At 46.5% G+C, this 19,607-nt stretch overlaps 1 long non-coding RNA gene across 1 annotated transcript; it reads right to left on the reverse strand.

Annotated features, from left to right (window-relative positions):
- Positions 1 to 392: 392 nt before the first annotated feature.
- Positions 393 to 15,301, reverse strand: LOC140682598 (uncharacterized). Its single transcript, XR_012054483.1, has 2 exons — positions 7,878 to 15,301; positions 393 to 3,106 (listed from the first exon to the last, which is right to left on the reverse strand). It is a non-coding gene; the product is annotated as an uncharacterized lncRNA (long non-coding RNA).
- Positions 15,302 to 19,607: the final 4,306 nt, after the last annotated feature.

Raw genomic sequence — 19,607 nt, forward strand, 5'->3', positions numbered from 1 at the left:
GGAGGGTGTGGGGTTGTTTACCCTCATTGAGAGCTATCAAATCTGTTAGCGTGGACCTTGGAGAGCCTGAGGGATTTGGGCACCCAACCACTGGGGAGTAAAATGTGCTGCTTTGACTTCAGAGGAAAAAGTCACGCATCACAGGCTACTGCCAGCTAATGAGAAATGAGTCTGGACAATTAATCAATACACAATCTCCTCCGCTAATCATATTGATGGAAGATGAGCTCCATCCCCCAGGAAGGGCAAAGGCCATTGAGCTAAGCCATTTAGCAGCATTTATTTATATCCTCAGTGGTTCAATAATTTGAGTCTTGACCAATAGCATCAGGCCCCTGAGGGCTGGGTAATATTGTACAGCTGGAAAAAAAAAAAAAACCCAACACAACAGGTATTATTTAGTGGAAAAATAGCCTTTTAATGGAAATGAACACTTTTAAGGGAAAATACATTCATTTTCTCTACATTTCAATCACACACGTACATATAAAAGAAATTCCGAAATATTCCATGTAAATGGTCATAAAAATATTTTCTAGAGAGAATACTTAAAAGAGTTCTCAAGGTCTCAGGACATATATTACTCTCAGTTGCACCAGAATGCCTTTCTGTAGAAGCCTACCTATTCTATTAAAATGGAATTTGTCCTCCAGTCATCCATCCTAAAACCATGCCTTTCTTCTGGCAGGCACAACCCATTTTGTAAGAATGTTGGCCCCATAGGTCAGGTGAGTTCACACTTGTGTAACTATAGCCTATGTTGAAACACATGCACACTGAGGGACAAAGAGGATGTCACAGCACAGCTGTTTCTGTGACACAGCTGGTTTCCCGGCTTCCCAATACAAATCCTGCTCTTTCTGAGCTGCAGGGAAGCGGGTGGTAAAACTGTCAATTGGAAGTTGCAGCTTGTTCCTGCCTGGTGTGTGGTGCTTAGGCTGTCCCTGCAAAAGCTGACAGAGCCCTTCCGTTGCACTAATATAAACTGTGGAGAAAGGCAGTGGTGCTCCCAAAGAAGCTGTTTACTTACACAGTTGCCTGCTGGTACTTATTTACAGAATACTACTGACAGCCACCAAATCTGCTTGTACAGCTCTGGAGACGGTTCAAACTCTCTGTTCCCAGGCAAGTGATTAATGGTGTATAGAGAGAAGTTGGGACTGAGGATAAAACTGAGCTTTCAAAACAAGAGCCTCTGATCTCAAACTGAACAAACATTTCCCCTTGCCTGTGTCAGCTAGTTTGATTTCCAACAAAAGAGCAGATTGCTTGGGAAACCACAGTCACGCCAATGAATTACTTTCCTACGAGCCGGAGAGAGTCCTCTCAAGCACCCTGTCTGCCTCTCTCAAATCAGGTTGAAGGCAGAGCTCCATCTGCAAGCAGCAAATGAAGCTCAGAGGAAGGTGTTCCAGCTCGGACAAACAGGAACAAGACAAAACTCTTCAGAGCCCCACCTCCTTATTAACCCTTACTTATAAATAGCCATAGGGCCAACTTGTGCTCAGAAGATGCACCCAATCCTGCCTGCAGCAGATCCAAACATGAAGGCATCAAGGGAACAGTTAACTCACCCTTTGAAAGGACTACAGAAGCCAGAACAGTATTTTCTTGCCATTTGAAAACATTTCTGAACAGAAAAGAATTAATGGCATTGGCAAGGAGGTGCTCCATGCATACAGGTCTGCAGCAACGCAGAGGGCGCTGAGATAGCAGGGGCAAGGCACAGTGTCTGGATGGCGTGGTCAGACAAGGCCAGCCTTCCCCTGTGCCCCATCCACAGAATGTATGAAATGTGCTGGGTGATTATTAACAGCTCTGAAAGCCCGTGGGTTTTAGCCTACATGTACAGAGCACACATGCAATACGGACTCATAAGTGCACACGCACACACACACACACCATTGTTCAGTACTCATGCTGTGGAAAGTGCATCCAGCCCCAAGCCTGTTGCCTCAGGCCCTGCCAATAACTGATGGGATCTTGCTGAAAAGTGCTCTGAGCATAGGTTTAACTCTGTGTGAACCTCTTCCAGCTGAGCCCACGGAGAACGCCGCTATTGTGAGGGCCAGAGTCGTGCTGCCATGCCAGCACACGCAAAGGCTGACGTTTCATAAGCTGCCTGCCATGGAGAGGACAAAGTCCCGTTGAGTGGGCATTGGCTCTGCCTTCCCTTGCAGATAGCGAGGGATCAGCTGAACTCGAGTTTGGCAGCCTCCCATGGTATGGCACAAAGCTAGCCAAGCATGTGAGGTAGAGCCATTATCAGTTCCCTGTTCCTAACAAAGTGAAGACATTCTCTTTCATCTCAAGCTAATATTTGTCCCTGTTCTTTCCAAGTAGAGGAAAAAAGAGGAGGCTGTGCCAGGTCCCCTGCTGTGATGCATATCTCCTGATCTCTGGCTTGTATGGTTACAGGGAGGCTGCAGGCATGGGAAAACACTTAAACATCCGAATCCAGGATAACATCCTGAAATCAAGGTGTACAGTAGAAACAATAAATAAAGGTTCTTTGGGAAGGAGGGAAGACAAAATTACTTTATTCTGTGTGTTTTCCCACCACAATGGCTAAGGAAGCTAAGGTTTACAGAGGGCAAGTGAAGAAGGCTGATGCAGTCCCTTTTAGGAGAAAGAAGGTGCTGACTGCCTAGGTTCCACATCCTTCTTTCTCCTCAGTCGCCTTTATCACCAGAGGCAGGAAAGATGGAGTTCTAGGACTTTTCTCAGCACTTTAGTCCTGATTTAGGACAAAGACAATTCAGCCTACTTCTTTCTGCAGAGAGTAATCCTAATTCTGCATGACCTTTGTGCATTTTCTTTATAACTTGTACCTATCCATGAACTAGATTCACTTGAATTTCTGCTTAAAAATAATCCACCTGTAAACACTGACTTAGAGCTAAGCTGAACCTAAGTGATGTCACAAGTACTGGAGACACCCTGCTCCTGCTAGGATGTTGAATATTTTACACAGAGTTGTTCTGAGAAGCTGCTTGCATGTCTATTGGCCATAATGTAGTGGAGATGCTGAGAGTCCACATAGCACTGAGCTGCAAGGTCCTGGTTCTAGGCAGGCAAAACAGGATGCCTGGTTACAGGTTCCTTCCTGCAAAGGAAGACAAGACAAGCAGGGAGGTAGATTAGAGGCACAGCTCAGGAGGTCACTGGGAAGTAGTTCAGAATGACCTGAGCATGACCAGACTACCCTCATATCTTCAACCATGTGAGGTCTCAAGAAATCCCAATGGACAAAGCACTAGAGAAGATTTTGCTCTGTGTGCTTGCAGCTCCCTGAGTCAGCCAATTGCAGAAATAGAGGACTAACATTCATTTAGCACATTTTGCAGTTAGTGCTTGTCCAGAACCAGTTGATGACACACTGCCTCTGAACTGCTCAGAGAGGCAGAGAGGAAAGCTCCTGTATGGCTCATGCCAGCAGTAAATACACATAAGTGGAAAGCAGTGGGCTGCAGATACCAAGAGACAGGTTTCAAATCAGTCTCAGGTCTTTTGCATCTATGTCTCCCCTGAACTTGGCATATCCAGCCAACTCAGAGCACAGGCAAGGAGGTGGGCTTTGCCCCCACTCCCTGTGGAAGGATGTGCCCTTGCTTCAGGAAGGAATGGAAGAGTGCAGTGAGCATGGAGCAGGCCAGACTTCCAGCTGTGCCTTTCAAGTCCAGGTTTTCCCCAGCCTCTGCAGAAATGGGCCCCTTCATACCATCTCCCTGTGGTGCTGTCTGGAGGAGGGGACAGGGAGCAGAGTGAAGGAGAGCTGGTGGTAAAATGGACCACACAGCCCTGGAGTGCCAGGTGCCCTTTGCTCACCAGATTTCCTTTCCCTGAGCAGCCTGCTAAACTTTGATCTTTGCAGGTTACTACAGACCTCTGACACAGCACCTGCACCCCTGAAGCAAAGGCAGAGTTTGGCTGGGTGACTCTGGAGGTGTGAGCAGGTGTCTCCTCAAAGGGATACATCAGGAATGCAGAGATACCCAGCACCACACAGGGGTCAAAGCCCAACATCACAGCCAAGAGGTTACAGGGCAGCTGGGCAGCTCTGTGCAGCCTCTGGGGTCACCACGGGAGGTGACCACAGCACAGCATTGCTGTGGTGTGTGACACATGACATGGAGTGGGACAGACCCTCATCACACGTCTCGCATCCAGCTGTGGCTGGGCATCAGCAGGCCTGCAAAACACAGCTAGCCAGCCTTGGAGCATGCACATATCTTGACTCCTTAGTCTATTCCAGGCACTCCTTCTGCATCCAGGGGACAAGGGTCACTGCAGTCCTTTCACAGGGTGCCAGTGAAGCAGTAGGGACAGAGCCAAGGTAAACTCTTGAAGAGAAGTAAAAGCCACGACAAACACAACTGACTGAGCCCAGCAGGAGCAGGCGTGTGCTCTCTGTTGTCCCTTTAAACAACATTCAGAGAAGCAGTGTTATAAACCAGTGGCTGCCTCCCAGGAGGCAGGAGTCCTGGCTGCCATGGCCAGCCTTGCCAGTCCTTTTGCTTTTTGCTTTGCCTAGGCCACACGACCTCTGTGTTTCCCTGTCCCTGCTATTACAGCATGTGGCAAAGCAGAGGGACTCCTTCCAAAACCTTTGCCCTCTTTGAGAAGGCAGCAAAGGACCAACTCAGCTTGGCACTGGCCAGCAAAGACAGGGGCAGCAAAATGCCTGTGTCAAGCACACAGGCTGCTTGCAGAAGTTCTTGGAGCACAGATCCTCAGGAATTAAATCCCCAGGGAAACAGCCACTGTTGCCCTTCTATTTACTTCCAGCCACAGAGCTCTGCCTCCACAGGGCCACTATGCTGAGTGGTGAAAGGCAGAGACTTGGGCATCTCTCTCTACATGGTACCTGGACATGATGGACACAAGCCAAATATCTAAGATAAACCTGAGACCCATGGCCTGACCCACCCTCTGCCAGAATCTCAGCTTCTGCCCCTCAGCCAGGGCCCTGCTGCAGCTGCTGGACACCCATCTGCTGGGGTCTCAGCCCAGGCACCCTTTTTACCACAGCACATGCTCTTCATGGGCCTCCCATGTCTGCCAGGCTGAGCAGCCACAGAGGAGAGACCCTTTCCCCTTTGTGTAAGAGAAAAAGCTTCAGAAAGGCTTCACAGCAGAGAAACCAGACTGGCTCTCTTCTATCCCCTCCCAGAGCTGAGATGATTGACTGTTTCAGCTAAGGGGACCCTTCCTTGGGTGGCTGGCATGTGGGGATCTCACCTGTAAGTCTTCATTTTTTTCCTGTATGTCAGTCAAGTGAAACTATTCACAGATGCTTTTTAAAGTACAGGATGCTATCCCACCAGAGACTGTCTTCTTAATTGTGCTCCTGGTTGACAGCCTGCCAGGGCCTCTGCACCGTGTCCAGGAGTTAATATTTTATCTAGAAGTTCAAGGGAAGCTCAGTGCAAATTGTGCTAGCCTTGAAATGCCAAAGGTAACTTGTAAATATTTCCTTCCGGACCCTGAAATGTTGCTAGCAGAAATTTATTTTCTGAAAGGAAATGGCTCCAGATCTAGGCTAACAGCTGGGGAGATTATTCATGGAAATCAGTGCCGTGAGGCTCTGTATCACTTTCATCTGTCTATCCAACATCCCCCACCTTTATGGAGACCAAATGCATCACTCTTCCAGGGAGATGAAGGAAGAGCAGCTCTCCAGCAGAGGAATATGTGCCTATCCTGAAAAGGTTCCTTTGTTCTCATTGCACGGGATCGTTTTTCTACTGTGCAGCAGATTTATGTGAGGAACAGCGGTGGCACAGGGCATAATGGTTCCATTTTGTTTAATAATTAACTCACACGGTCTCTGGGTGCCACGCGCTCCAGCAGACACTGCAGGGCAGGCAGGCTGTGCCATGAGAGAGCAAAGCAGCAGGTGGGCAATAAGGACAAACCCATTTCTCCTCCTGCTCTCTGATGTTGTGCCCTGAGCAGTTCTGGGGTCCTGCTACCTGAAGTGTGCTGTCCCAATAGCTCTTAGAACTCAGAGTATTTTACCAAAACAACTGATACTGCGGTGAATTTTTATAATCGGGACCATACAGCAACTATTTCAAAGAGCAAAGCCAAGCTACGCAGCAAGAGTGAATGGAAGCCAAAAATTCATCTCACTGTGTTTTACAGCTGCCATCAAGAGACTCTGTCTTTCAACTCATCACTTCTTGGTTTGAAAATGGCCAGGAAATGCTTTACAGTGAAAAGATACATGCTTCAGGAGAATTTGCTGAAAGTTTTTCACCAAACTTTTCTCAAATATATTGCTGGTTCCTCAGAACCAGATAATTTTTGGAGAAAAGATGTTTTCAAAGAACTTGTCAGCTTGAAATACTGCTGAGGGAATCCCTTTTCTAGGTATCATAACATTTAGATAGCTTTTAAGAAAAAAAATTTACTACAGATATGCAATACTTATACAATACTTAGTTGTTAATACAGTACTTGGTTGCTAAAATCCAGAAGGCTAGATATAGTAAGATGGTTCTAAAAAGACCATTTTAAGGTTACTGAAATGAAATATTTCTAAAAGTGCTTCCTTTTCCCTAGAAAAATATTAATTATTTGAAATGTTAGAGATCTCATTCTCCAAATATAAGATAGACCACTTTTCACAATATCTCAAACCTTTGGGAAAGGGGGAATCTATTTCCTGCTCAGCTTGGCTTTTAGAAAACCAGAAAACAATAAAGTAGAATGAATTTGGCTGGGAAAAAAAAAAAAACAGCAACAAAAAAACCACATAAACAAAAAAAAAAAAAAAAAAAAAAAGCCCACCAAAAATCTCAACCAGAATCCTTTCTTTGAGTGAAAACATGCCTAAGGTTATCAGACACACTGGCAGTCAAGGCTGAGGCAGCTGTAGCTTCAGCAGCACTTCCCTTCCTGACCAAAGGCCTGAGATGCCATCAAGTCCACATTGCCTGGGACCTGAATTCTGTTCCTGTATCTCTGTCTATTTTAAGGCAAATCCCATACATGGTTCTTTCAGCTCCTCACAGTCAGCAATGTGGCTCTTCCTGGAAACCACCTGCTCAGGGAGACAGCTGGGCTTTTCTTGAGGGCTGAATCTATGCTGCCAGGTGGGTTAAGGTGTCCTCCTTTGTGGGAATCCAGGGCTTCCCTCTGGCTGCCCTGGAAGGCCTGGGACCCTGGCAGGGGGTCAGGAACCCCCCTGTACAGAGCCCCGAGAGACACTGTCTGTGATCTCTGTCCATGGAAAAGAGTTTTCAATCTTACAGGATGAATTACAAGCTCTGAGTGTTTGATATAAGTAATAATTAAGTGTAGCACAGGTGCAAAAGTAAAATTTTAGGATTCTAGATTAGGGGTCCAAAGGGGACAAGTTGGAGGAAATTGGGTGTGTCTTGTCCTTTTTCTCCTTCTTCATGCCCTCCATGTTTCACTGTAGTGTTGGCATTTTTCTATTGGTTTAGGCTGAGGACACACTGTTCAACGTAGGTGACAGGTATTGGCACATTATTGTAAATCCAGCACACGTAGTTTCTGGTATATAATGTTTGTAACATCCCACTGAGGGCAGAGCCCCACACGCTGCCCTGCAGGACAGACCTGCGGCAGGGCAGCAGAACATGTTAGAGATAAGCAAGAATAAACAACCTTGAAAACCAGCACAGACGAATTATGGCTTCTTCTTTGGCAACAGGGCAGAAAGACAGAGACTTTCTACAATCTCAGAATTATCAATACCTCAGATTCCAACACTCCTCACAGCCTCAGCACTCGGGGCAGAGCAGCAAATGTGGGAGGCACTTTGGTTGACACAGTTACAGCTTGTTACCATCCCTCAGGCATGAGATCATGGTACAGGTACAACCTGACAGCCACATTCTCCCCACCTGCCGGGCACGAGTTTCCTCTGCAGCCTCCTCTGCCCTCTGCACTCATCATGCCGTGAGTCCTGCTGATCGCTGCTGCCAGGTGACTGCTGCTCCATGGCCTGTGCAGGCTGCCAGCCAAGCTTGGTCACCCTGCCTCTCCAGTGCTCTGAAATGACCTCCAAGAGATTGGCTGCAAGGGGAAAGTACACTAGCAGGTTGAAGCTGGTCACTCAACATCCAGGGATTAGAGCAAATGAGCAAACAAAGCTGGTTTGATTTGTCTGCAAGACATCCTTGTCTAAAAGTCAGAGCTGCAAGCCCCAAAGCAGAATCTAAGAAGAGCCAAGGGCCAAGGTATATCAAATTCAGAGGACTAGAGGACTCTCAACTAGGCTGTCTGGGACAAGGATAAGAGCTGGTGAGAAGCGGGAGAATATTATTGCAGACCATGTTTAACTGGATACTGAAGTCTGGATGCCAGTCAGTGCCCTATCTTCTCTCCTACAGTCAGTCCCACAGAAATTCTGTATGATGGCATCATCCTTGGTTCAAAGAGGGAGAGAAAAAGTCCAAACCACTTCAGTAATGGACAAGTTCCAGAAGAGATCCTTGAAAATCCTCCCCCAGCTGAATGTCCTAGTAATGTTCTAGTGGTTCCTGAGAGCCCTAATACAGATTTTATCTGCCCTGTGACTGCTGCATTGTATCATGTTACTTACCCTCTGAGTGCCTCAAAAACAGACTGGCTGGGGGGGATGCACAACTGCACATTGGCACCCCAAGGTCATCAGGTGGTTGCTGAATTCCTTCAGAGGAGGGCTGAGTGATCTGAGAAGAGGAAAGTATGGAGGATCTCAACAGAACTCAGCTCCCTGCTTTTTTGTTCAGCAGCACCACATGTCTCCTGCAATGCCAGGTCTGTAAAGGTGGTGCCCAAGCTCAGGGCACAGTGAAGAATTATAGCTAAAGTTCTCCCTCTTCAGTCCTTGAACTTGTAAAAGGGTGGCTCCACAATTCCTCCCAGGGCCATCCAGCTCAGTGATGTGTGACTAACTCTTTCATTGACCAAAGACCAACCACTTCCCTCATGTGACCTTACATAACTGCTCATCTATTCCGTTAATGAATGGAGCTTGAGAAAATTTCCATTGCCTAAGGCCCTTAGGGGAAAATGTGTGAGCACTGTCTCCACCTTTTGTGTGCTGCCCTGGGATTTTCCTATGGATTAACTGAGTACAGGGGTATTATTTTTTGCTTGCTGTCATTGGTGACTGAAATGGTAAGCTAACTGTTGGGTGCCAAGGGGGTGGGGGAAAAAAAAAAAGGAGTCTCTGCCTGAGTCAGAGGAAACAGGAGACTCCCCCTGCCAGGAGGAGCAACAGGGAAGTCATTGCATCATCAGTGTGGTCAGGAACTGCACCTATTCCCAGGAAAAACGTGCTCTGTTTACTCAGCCCTCAGAAGAGCCAAAGCACCTCCCAGCTTCTCCTCACTCCCTGCAGAGATCCAGCAGTGCCAACCTGCTGGCATCCTGGGGGCCAGACCAGTCCTGGGGCTGTCAAACAGTTCTCCCTGGACTGCTGTGGTCAGGATGGAGCAGTCTGATGCTGGTCAGCAGCAGAGAGGGGTGATATGTTCCTCTTGGGTATATTGGTATGTCAGGGGTACCCACCCAGTATTTACAGCAGGTAGGAACTGGAAGGAAGATGGGAATACGCCAGTATTTCCAAAAGCCCCTACCAATGCTTCAGGTTTTTCCATTTTTACCACTTCACTGTGGTGCTGCCTAAGATAGAAATTATTTCTATCGTAAAAGTCCTTCTTCCAATGGAAGACTGGGTAGGGGAGAGCTCAACCTTTCCCCAACCAATGTCATGCAAAGGTGCTTGAAAGTGCTAGAGACACATGATTTTCAGAAATAGGATTAATGTTATACTCTGAGGATGTACTTTGGAACCAAAGAATATTTTGGATGTACAATGTGGCCTCACCACTGTGTGGGCTACGGATGTCATAGTTTAGGAATATTGCTGAAGTTAAGAAGGTGGCTAGATTGAGCAGGACCATGATGGATGGAAGTGGCAGCACTGAAATAATAGAGGATGCTCCTTTTTCAGTTTATGGGGAGAAAATGCAAATGTTGCTCGGGCTCCTGTAATGCCTGGTCCATGCACAATGATAAGTAAATATTTAACTGCAGAAAGAACATTGCCTTCCAGAGACTGAAGCAGCCAAGTTAATCAGTTCCAGACTATATTCAAGTCATGGGTGTCAAGAGGACAATACAGGTTCAAAAGCCTTGAGGATGTTCAAAGTCTGCTATTACACCTCAGCAGTTGCCATGTCTTCCCTAGGATGATAAAAAAGAGGCTATTTTCACCTGCTGAGAAAGCAGGATGATGAACTCACTCAAAGACATGCTTCATAGGATGGGAGAAGGCTGAAGATGTGGCAAACAGGAGTTTGAAGATCCTCTTGTTGCATCCAGATGGTGCTTCATAAACTTGGGAGAGGAGGCTGCTGCAGCAGTTGGACTGGGAAAGGCCTCAGGCAGGTCTGGAGACATTCCCTGCCCTGGCAGCCCATGGGATGTTCACCATCAGAAATGGCAGAAGTTGCCATTGGTAGGACTTCTCAGGCTTTGGAAAGTTCTCGGTTTCTGCCAGACCCTCGTCTTACACAACGTATTTCCAGTTGTTCTTTCCTCCAAGTAAAGTTTGTTCTTATCTGTCTCTCCCTTACAAAGCCAGTCTGTTTCCTTCAGAGATTATGCAGAGAAGGTTAGTACTCATGTCTCTAATAAAACAAGTTTCAACAGATATGATATAGTTCATATTTTCATATAATGTCTGTAGGGCTTGTGCTGCACTCCTGGAGCATTGGAAAGAGGCTTGGCTTTCAGTACCCTTTCTCCCACCAGTATCAGCAGTTGATTTGCTGGGATCTTGGCTGCTCTTGGCTGCTAATTCACCTCTGACTTCTGCTGCTGCTTTGGAGATGAGACATCTCTGTGGAGAAAAAAACACTCCAAGAATATATTTATCTTTGGGTCCATCTATCCTCTGATGTCTTCCCCACAAAATCCCCTGAGGTTCAAGGCACATATTTTCAGTCCCCTGTTTTCAGTTCTCTAGAGACCATTTTCTTTAAAGGGCCTCTTTGAAAGCTGGGAGGAGAAAGAACAGAAGGGATTCAGTGTCCTAGTCCATTTGGATGACTGAACATCTCTTAAATGCTTCAGCCAAAGCACTCATCATTTACTATTTGGAGCACTTTTTTGTTACCTGTCAAGAGTAAAGAATTTTATCATTAAATTGCAGTCTTTGTGTATTATTCAAAGCTCAACTCCTCCTTGAGAAATGACAAATCAGAATAATGGTAAACTGAATTCTGGCTACAAAATAAAAAAAAACAAAAGTCTGTGTTGCTATTTCTCACTTTGGATTTAAATCCTGTGGACTGAGCAGCCCTTACCAGGCACTGTGTAAAGTTTTTTCCTAAAATAAGATGACAGGGGTCAGGGGCCCAAGCTAAGCTGATTAGCACAGCTAAAGCCATATCACATTGCTGCAGTGGGGTCATATGATTGATCACTGGGATAAATATTTAGGAAGCTTCCCAAGGGAAGGGGAATAGATGGGACTGGCCATAGAAACCAGGCAAAATAGGCAAGTGGAGTGCAGCTAACGATGGGTCCGATAGCATTCACCTGTCATAATGCAGATCAAAAAAGCAGGGGTACCTCTGCCATGGGCATTACCTCTTCCATCAGCTTCTCCTTTGAACACAGGACTCTGCATCACCTTCACTGACAGGCAGCTTTTTCAGCAGCTTTTTCAGGAGGTGGGACAGAGAAATGTCTCTCTGCAGCCCCACAGCCCCATCCTGCCAGGCTGTGCTGGCTCGGCTCAGTCGTGTTCCCCTTTCCCCGCAGCCTGGGCCAGCCAGGGCAGGGCTCCTCAGCAGGGCAAGTGGCCTTTCCGTGGGCTCTGACTTCCCTGCAGGCAGCGAGGGACCCTCCATGAAGGGCAGGAGGGCTGGGAAGTTTCAAAGGAGCTCTGACAGCCCCAAACCATGACAGTGTGTGAGCAGTATGTGGGGGAGAGTGGAACCCAGCACGACTCAGCCCGCAGGTCCCCCTCCAGGGCCAGGCTGTTCCCCTTGTTGTGCTGGGCCTCTGTTAGGAGGCTGCTGACTGGCCTCAGGGAGCAGAGAGGCCACTGCGTGCCCTTTTTCTACCATAAATGATGGGCAAAATCCTGGCCAGAGCCCAGGCCTCCATAAGCACAGCCAGGGTCTGACTCTGAGTGCCCCACGAGGCACTCAGAGCCCTGACATGAAGTTTCCCGAGGTCCCTCCATAACTCACAGCAACCAAAATTGTCACTGGGAGGGCTGAAAGGTGGGAGGGAGGTGCTGCCCCAGTGACCACCTTGGGGCCCTGCTGCAGCCCCCAGGGAGGCTCCTTCGTCCTGCTGAGATCTGGGTACCTAAAACACACAGGAGCAAAGGCAAGGCACAGGAATTTAGAGGGATAAACATGAAGACAAGGAGGTTGTGGGCAATGGAAAGTGAGCACACGGCCATCCTGGAGAACCTGCATTATTAAACAGGTGTAAATGCCAGCTGCCAGCTGCTCTGGAGGGGATGGAGGGCATTTGTTTTCCATACATGTGGTGCTTCTACAAAACCTTTCCCCCATCAAACTTAAAAAATTAAGCTGCCAGAAGTTAACCTTCTCCTCTAACCCCAGTTTTACCAGCTCTCATTTCTTCACTGTTTGCCTTTCCTGCCTTGTTGCAGACAGAGGTTGTTTGCCAGAAAATAAGACAAAGGCTTGTTGCTGCCAAAATCTGCCCTTCCAACAACAAGGAATAGCAGTAAGTGAGCAAGTAGGAACACACAGAGCTGTACAGAGAGCAGAAGAGAATGGCTCCTATTATTTTGGCAAGTTGCTGTTGACTTTGAGGCAGAACTCTCAGGGAAAGGTAACAGCTGGTGTTAGACAAATGATACAGCTAGAAAAAATAGAAGAGCTTTTAGACACACAAATCCTTCTTCTGAGCTGAAGCAAAAGGCTGCAAACGTCAGACTAAGCACAGATTGGAAAAGTTTCCTCTATGTCTGTCTCTCTGGGGAAAAAGGAGGCTTCACAGGAAAGAACTTGCCTTTCTTCAGGGAGCAAAATGGACTGGATCCTTGATCCCAGCTCTTCTGCATTGGGACGTGCTTCCCCACTTGTAGAAACCATGGCTATTGGGGAATCCACCAAACAAAACCTGTCAAGCTTCTGCAATAGCACCCCCAGTACTTGTGAAGCACTGGCAGATGCTCTGCCCCACTGCATCGCTGCACACGAGCAGTTTGCAAGTGCCACTCAGGCACAGACTTGTGAAGCTGAGCTGTGATTTACACTGGCCCAGACATTTCAGGTCAGCTTATGCAATTGCCTAATTCAAACTTTGGTGCAAACATTAATTGTATTTTACAAAAAACCAGAAAAAGCAGTTTTTAGTGAGAAGCACCAGGGTTGAGCAGAGCTCAGAAAATTCATTAGCACTAGCAGAAGCAGGTGAATTAAGGAGGCACAGCATGAAAATGCTTTTGAGCTGAGACATGATGATGGTCAAAGAAGCAAACTGTGCTCTGCCAGGTTGCAGGGTCAAGCAGCAGTAGTAAATTGACTAATGGTATCAAAATGGCCAAAGGACTGTTCTCAGGTACAGCAGACAGTTCTGGGATCTGTACGTCTGCCTGATTTGATTTGAACTGCAGCACCATTTGTCCTTGGGCACATGCCTTGGCTTTGACATAGCCCAGCGGGGCTGACACAGGAGACTGAACTCAAGTATAACCACGGGAGAGACCCAGCAGCCTGTGGCTGGCAAACTCTGTCCCTGGTGCTCAGCCACACAATTTTCCTATTGCACAGCACGGACACTTTCTGACTTGCTGTCTCAGACCTGCCTCACCCTCTGCCTTCCCTCTGTCACAGAACTCTAGAGACACTTCTCCAGCAACATCACTATTTTGTTCAGGAGGGAAAAACCCAGGGCTGATCCACGCTGCTAGCAACAGGCAGGTGTCTCAGATAGTAACAAAAGAACAGGCATCAATAATGGAGAGGGGAGAGAGACATAAAGGTGCAATGAAGTGGAGAGAGGGAAGCCAATCAACCTAATGAAATAAGTACAAGGTTAGTGAAGGGCTATTTATAGACTCCAACTGGTTCAGCCTCGTGCACTTAGAGGCTGGTTCAAACTGGCTCCTTAACAGCAGTAATAATCATTACCAAAAAGAAAGAGAAAAAAAAAAAAAGTGAAAGCTTGGAAAATTCACTGCCGGAGGTAAAGCTCCAGAGCTGGGTCTGGCTGGAGTCAGAAGTAACTGCATTACTGAGAGATTGAAAGGTTAATAGGAAACCAGCTGACACTGAAAGGGAACAATTAGAGAGGTTAAGGGGCTTAATATTAGATTAATGGTTGCCTGGAGGAGCAAAAGCAGAGATTTCAGGAAAATGGGAGAATGGGTGTGCAGAAAACTGTTTTTTTCACAGATGAAGAGCCCCAGGTCTGCTCCTGCTACTCTCTGGATAAACTGGAAGAAGGTGGCTCTGCAATTCCTTGCCTGTCTTGCACAGTCTCCTGTTTCCATCTTTCTTCTTCTCTATTTGTCTCTTGAAGTCTCTTTGGGTTTATTCTCTCCAGTGTAAGCACCGTCTGTGTGGTCTTATCATAGTGTTTTCCTTGTGTTCCTCCTCTGTCCTGACACAGTCTCCATAATGAAATAATGCTTAGTATTCCCATGGCCCTTCATTCCTCTCCAGTGTGCTGCTCTCCGGAGGCAGGGGTGGTGGGAACTGACACTTTTATTTGCATTGCCTGTAACCAGGACTCAACACTTTATAAGAGAAGGAAAAAAGAAAAGGGTTGACAAAGATCAGATGACATCTGTTCCCCAGCATATTCTCCACAACTAGATGGACAATAATAATGCTGGTGAGGTCTCTGACTACATAAGATGAGTTGTTCTCCCTTCCTCCTCATTATGAGGTGAGCAGCAAAGGATTTGGGATGGACTCATTTCATCTGTTCAGTGCAGACTCCCCAGCTGTAACATGTCCTGTCCCATTTCCCCACGGTCACTGCAGGGACACAATCAGCTCCCTGACAGTCCCTGTATCTCAGTGCCACCAGAGCCTTGTCACACAGCACCACCAGCTGCTGCTTAGGACCGTGCTGGGAGCACTGAACTCCCTGCACCACCCTGAAGGACTCCTGAGATATGGGGAAAGATTCTTCCCTCCTGCACCTTCAGTGGCTGCTGCACTCAAGGACCTTCCCAAATGCATGTGCTCCTCCCACAGGATAGGGAGAACTTTCCCCAGGTGCCTGGCCCTTGGTGGCCGCTTCTGTAATCAAACAAGTGCAAGCTGGCTGGATCCATTTTAATCTCCCACAGCCTCCCCTTTGAAAATCTCCGCTGCCAGATTAGAAAGCAATGCTCTCAGCACTTCCTTCTAGGGCTGTAAAAGCCAGGCTGGCACTCCCAACACTTTGCAGGCACCCGACAGAAAAGTTTCCTCATTTGTGATAATGATAGAAAATGTCCCAGTCTAGAGAAGTTATGGCTATTCATGGAATATTAGCCCCAAAGACTTGAAATGCAGTGTTCTGGCTTAATGCAAAACTCATGGGGTCCTGAGGAGAAAAGACCAAGGAAGCTCTGGCAGGCATCAGAAGGCAACTCAAGCTGTTTGCTTCTTATATCCATGACAGCTGAGCACTGACTTCTTCTTACCAGCTGGGACACTGCTAATCAACAGAAAGACCAGAAAGATGGCTAGAGAAGCATTCACTGGATGTGTTTATCCTCAGGTCCCTCTTTGAAGCAGCCTCATCTGCTTAAAAGAAATGAGCCTGTAGGGACAGGCCCTCCCTGTCACCTTCCCATTCTACATAGGAGCACTTCTCAGATCTAAGATAAACCTCCCCTATGAGCCTGGCCAGCCACATCCCTGGAGCTGCATGTCTGCTTCAAAAGATGTGAAATACTCTGAGTACTGGACTCTGCCAGAGCCTGGAGGTACCCATCACCTGCAGCCTGAAATGCCCCAGAGTTCAAAGCAGATTTCAGCTAAAGATCTTGAAGTGCTGTACAAACAGCCATTAATCCTCAAACCATCCCCGGGAGCCAGACCTGTAATTATTTAGCTCACCATTTATCTCTGGAACTCTCTGTGCCCGTTCTCCCAGCCTGGGGATGAAGAGAGGTAAAACAATACCTACCATTTCATAACAAACTGCAAATTAAATCGACCACAGCTCAGCCGTTAAGGGAAATGTTACCTTTTCCATAATCACCTCCTGCTGCAGGCAAGTGCAACAGCTATTCTTTAACAGTTAGGTAAACTTTGACAAAAAAAAAAAAAAAAAAGAAAAGAAAAGACAAGCTCTGAGTGAGACGCCCAACAAGTGGCAAAAGGTTTCCAAGAGCAGAAATCAGGAATCCTATCAAACCTATCTCTTGGTTTCTTGATTTATCAACTGAATTGTCTTTGCTCCACCCCTCACCCCCCTCAAAGATGACTGCCAAAGGAAAAAAAATGCCACCTGTGCCCTTTATGTGACTTTGTAATAGGTTAAGGAGCCTGTAGGATTTCAGTCCAATGGAAAAAGATTAAGCGTTTTTCCATTTGTTTTCTTACATTAGAAATGCAGGTCTTCTGGAGCCTAGAAGTCTCCAGTCTGTCTAGATCATGACAAAACTAGGACCAAAGACAAGAGGGCAAGAACGGGGTGGAGGAGAGGGGAGAAGAGATCGAGCCAAACCCACAACGTGCTGTTTGCAAGCAACAACTGCATAAACACAGTAACAAAATGGCACACAAAATATCACTAAGAAATTATGTGCTATTCAAGAGTTGATTTTCCTGCAGCTCCAGGCAGGGTGTGAGAATCCACAGAGGTCAAACTCTGAGTACCCCAGGAGATCTGCTGAGCAAGAGAGAGATCCTCATACCTCTTTTTTTCCTTCTCAAACAGAAGCCTTAAGTGACCTGAGATCTCAAAGAAAACAGACCCAACACACAGGAATGAAGAGAACTGGCTAATAAAAGCAGATCAGTGGCTGTCTTTCTCTGCCTGCTGTGTTGGCCAGATTAATGCAGAGGAATCCCTGGAGAGGAGAAGTTGAAGGGAAGGAGCATGGGGATGGGTGGAGTAAACCAGTAAAACAAAAGGCAATTACAAAGTGAAGCGGAGATGAAGAAAGCGACAGAAGGACAGGGCTGGAGCAAATGTCAGCACACAGAGGAAATGGTCCCACTTCAGTCCAAAAAGCAGAAAGGTCACCCAGATAGTGACAAAGCTGTCTCTTCTCTGCCTTCTTCCTACACAGCTCCCTCCCCTACCTGTTCCAGGGAAGCAGCAGGATCCCTGCTCTTGTCTAAGCACAGAAGGCAGTAAAGGAAAAATTTGGTCCATTTGAGCTGTACCTGTTTAAACTACCTCTGTGAATGTGAGATTTAATTAGAGCTAGTCTGCAATATTCAGGCTTTGCACTGCTTTAATAGCCTGGGATCAAAACCTGTATGACCAGAGGATGGAGTAAAGGGCAGTGAGGGGCAGGAGGGGGGCACAGGGGAGCAGGGGGCATTGCAGCTGCATTGAAAGAAGTGCAGTTGAACAGGTCCTGTCTAGATGTGCCTGAGGAGTACACAGACCCTGTTTGCACAAGGGCATTTGGTTGCAAGTCACTGAGTACTTCAGGGGCTAAAATCCAGTGCTGGAAGCAGAAGCCTTTCCTCAGGAAATCTGTTTTTCCAGTTCTTTGCAAGTAGCTCCTCCAGAAACCTCCAAGCACAGAGCATTAAATAATCACCTGTTAAAATTACCTCCTTCCTGTCCAGCTACCTGCCAGCAATGCTTCATTGCTATCTCTATGTATCCTGAAACCCAGGAGAAGTCCAAGAACTGCCTGCAGTAACCACGTGTAAATCTTGTGGCAACCCCTTCCCTAGGTGAAGAAGCAGGTAAATACACTCCAGACTGATGCCTTGAGCTATAAGGACACCATTCCCCCAAGAAAGGAAAATGAAAGAGATTGTGACCAGCTCTCCGTCAAAAGCCACAGCAGCCAAGCAATAGCTGATCTTAGAGCGGTGCCTGCTGGCCAGTCATATCAGAAGCATTTGAAAACATTTCCACAGTGGACAAAGCTGTAGTCAAGTTCAAAAAAACATTTCTAGGGAAGAGGTGTGTGTCCAGCTCTGCTGTGCTTCTGCCAGATTTCTGCCATCCAAGTTCCCACCTGCTGCAAACAAGGTGTCCTAATTTTGTAAATCAGTATGGTATTTATTTCTATCAGATCTCCAGCCCCACAATGTTTCTTGTCTTTACTCATTAAGGTTTTAAGATTTTCAAGCCAATCACAATGTAATTGATGACTTTATTGTTTTTGGATAACTGATGTTGTCTTGACAATGCAATTCCCTGTAAAAGTTCAGCTTCTCAACAGTGTCATCCCAACAAGATCCTTAACCTGCTTGGTGTTGTATGCTGAGAACATAAGGCACTTCACAACACTTAGAGCCTTTGAAAAGTCTGACATGTTACATACCTTTGCCATACAGAAACATGCTCAAAACAGCAACAATGCCACTTGTGCAGGCTGGATGAAACAGCTGCCGAAGCCACTGTTCTTTTAGTGTCCTTATTACATGCTGGTCAAAGAAATGATATTGTGGGTGAAACAGCTCTGATCACAGAGGTAGTATCTTGCACACTCACAAACAGAAAAATACAAAAAGGTGAAATTAGAAAGTAATTATGTCCAGGGATATAATGTAGCACTCTTATGCCACCATCACACATGTATAACAAGGTATTAAACTGGAATTCATCCTCAGCCTGAGTATCTGGAGATAATTTAGATATGAACAAAAGAAAATAGGTAGTGTATCTTGTAATTCCTGAATTTATATTATGAGGGAAGAAAAAGTTCTATCAGAAGATTGGAATTATGTCCCCCCAAAGCCCACAGTTCTTCCAGGTAATGACACCCATCTCTCTATATACCAACACACACACAGAGCTCTACTCCTAAGGCAGGAGCTTAAAATGGCTAAGACTGGTAATGGCAGAGGATTTCATGCATCTTCATGGGTCTTCCAGGGGCTGAGACACTACAGCAAACTCTCTCTTGGACCCATGTTTTCCCACTGATGTCAGGTGGGCCAGCCTCAGGTGGAGATTTCCCATTTCTCACATTTGTTTGCTGTTTTGCTGCACTTGAACTGTCAGTTTGACATTTTACATCCTCAACATGAGCAGGGCAGATATAGGTGGGAGGTGGGCAGGCAGACAAAAACAACAGTAAGGCTGCTAAATGCCTTTCTGAAGAAATGCATGTTATCTGTACATCTATTTGACTCCCCCATGCTATACATAAACCAAAACACTCAGCTGAATATGTATTTAAGGTAAACACTGGACAAATGTCTGTGTTGAGCTGACAATGGCACAAATTTGAGCTGTGCTACTTTCTCAGAAGATCGAAGGACCCTCTCCCCACATCCACTCCAGCTTGGGAAATGGTCAGATGCTATGATGTGAACCTTACAACTCAAAAACATCTGAAAGAAAGTGACTTACTTAAAAGTACATCTCAGGTTATGCACAAAATCCTGTGGGTTACACAAAGTTAATGAAAAAAAAATCAATTTAAATGTTGAAACAGATAATTTTTC

The sequence above is a fragment of the Taeniopygia guttata genome, chromosome 1 (genome assembly GCF_048771995.1).
Source record: "Taeniopygia guttata chromosome 1, bTaeGut7.mat, whole genome shotgun sequence".
In the NCBI taxonomy this organism is placed as follows: Eukaryota; Metazoa; Chordata; class Aves; order Passeriformes; family Estrildidae; genus Taeniopygia; species Taeniopygia guttata.